The sequence below is a fragment of the Rousettus aegyptiacus genome, unplaced genomic scaffold (genome assembly GCF_014176215.1).
Source record: "Rousettus aegyptiacus isolate mRouAeg1 unplaced genomic scaffold, mRouAeg1.p scaffold_m13_p_12, whole genome shotgun sequence".
NCBI lineage: Eukaryota > Metazoa > Chordata > Mammalia > Chiroptera > Pteropodidae > Rousettus > Rousettus aegyptiacus.
In genome coordinates, this window is record NW_023416287.1 from 59,635,983 (window position 1) to 59,637,884 (window position 1,902).

The window sequence follows — 1,902 nt, forward strand, 5'->3', positions numbered from 1 at the left end:
GTATTTATTGAAAAAAAGTCCACATAAGTAACCTCACAGTTCAAACCCATGTTGTTCAAAGATCAACAGTATTTTCAGCATACAAATATAATAAACATATCTCGTAAGCATTGATAATTAGAAAAATATAGCAAAACTGTTAGAAAGTAATGAGGTTTAAGTATTATTACCTTTGTTTATAACATAATTTATTTAATTATAAATTTACACAATTTTAATAATGGCTGGGTTTAGCAACTAGCTCATGAAATTCTTCAGAATTTAAAAATTGGCTTTCATGGTCTACGGCCATGTCACGCTGAACACACCCAATCCTGTCTGATCTCGGAAGCTAAGCAGGGTTGGGCCTGATTAGTACTTGCATGGGAGACCACCTAGGAACACCGGGTGCTGTAGGTGTAAAAAAAAAAAAAAAAAAAAATTGGTTCTCATGAGCTGGCACAAGCTGGCTGCAGAGGTTTCAGCTGGGACATTAAGTGTATAGGTGGTAGTCAAACCGGAGATATTGATCAAATTCCACCAATGAATATATATTTAATAAGGTTAAGGGAAGGTAGTGAGAATGAAATCCTGGAGGAAACCAATATTTAAAGGGCAGGCAGTAAAAAGTGAGCATGGGGAGATGAGAAATAGCTGGTGAAGTAGAAATGGAGGCTGCAGAGGGATGTCGGAGGCACCAAGGGAGACAAGCGACGTAAGAGGAGGTGGTCAACAGTGTGAAATGATACCAAGAGGAGATCACAAGGAATGAAAATTATCCATTCATTTGTGAATTCACTTGTTCACTTGTTCAACATTTATTGAGAATTCATTTTTGCTAAGCACTCTAGAGAAGTTAGAAATCTAGTGTATTTAAGTGGGACCTTTTAGTCTTACTCTAGGCTGAGGTCCAAAACACACTCAAAATAAGGTGCTAGCCCATATAATTACAGTTTGCTAAGGAAGCAGCTAAGACTCTTTCCCAATACCCATCTTAAGGGCATAAATGGAGCAGTTAAAGTGATGTGATTAGATTAGATGAAATACAGTATATTTAGTTTAACCTAAGAGGTAGTATTTCTTCTGGAGATAATTTAGATTTGAGTTTTCAAATACGAAGTGATATAACATGTACTATTCTTTTCAGCCTGAATTTTCTTACATCTTCCTTTCTCCACTGTAGCAAACTTATTAATGCATCAGCCCAAATATGAGTATACAGATCCCACAGATGCTTACCAAGGAGCTCTTGCTATTTATTTTTCATAGAAGAAAAATTATTACTAATAATTACACATGCCAGTACAGAAGTCTATCACCCCTCATGTAAGGAATTTGGAAATGTTTAGAAGTCATGAAATGTTAGTAAAGGAAACAGGTTTAACAGGCAGCCTGATTGAACATGGTTGAGTGAATATTATACAGTAAGGAAAGCCACTTGGAATGTAGCATAATGTTTGGGGAGGGTAATACAGAGGAAGGGAAATAGAAGGAGCATTGTTAACATAAAATGGGCATGCGACCAAGGCTACGGGAGGTGTGAAGAGGGGAAAGTCAAAGTAAGTTCATGATGGGAATATGGTTATATGTACCATATAGTTGGCTAGATTGGTGAAGGAGCAAATTAACACATGTTTTCCTAGCAAGCTGTAGAATCCTAATAGTTTAGCTCTGGGCACAGAACAGAGGATAACAGAGACCAAAATAAAGAGAAGGATGTTGTCATCAATGTCATCATTCATCCATCTGCATTCCCACAAAAATATACTCCCCCAAGGAGAATATTTTTTTATTTTTTATTTTTTGTCAAGAGGAAATGTTAGCTATGCTTACTATTTTATAACCATAAAATAATTGCAATGCTATAATTCATAAATAAATCACCAGTATGACCAGGCAAACCTCCCCTGGCCTATTTAAATA

The 1,902-nt window shown here is 36.2% G+C and overlaps 1 pseudogene; it reads left to right on the forward strand.

The window, feature by feature from the left end:
* Positions 1-280: 280 nt before the first annotated feature.
* Positions 281-399, forward strand: LOC118610214 (annotated as a pseudogene).
* The last annotated feature ends 1,503 nt before the right edge of the window (positions 400-1,902 follow it).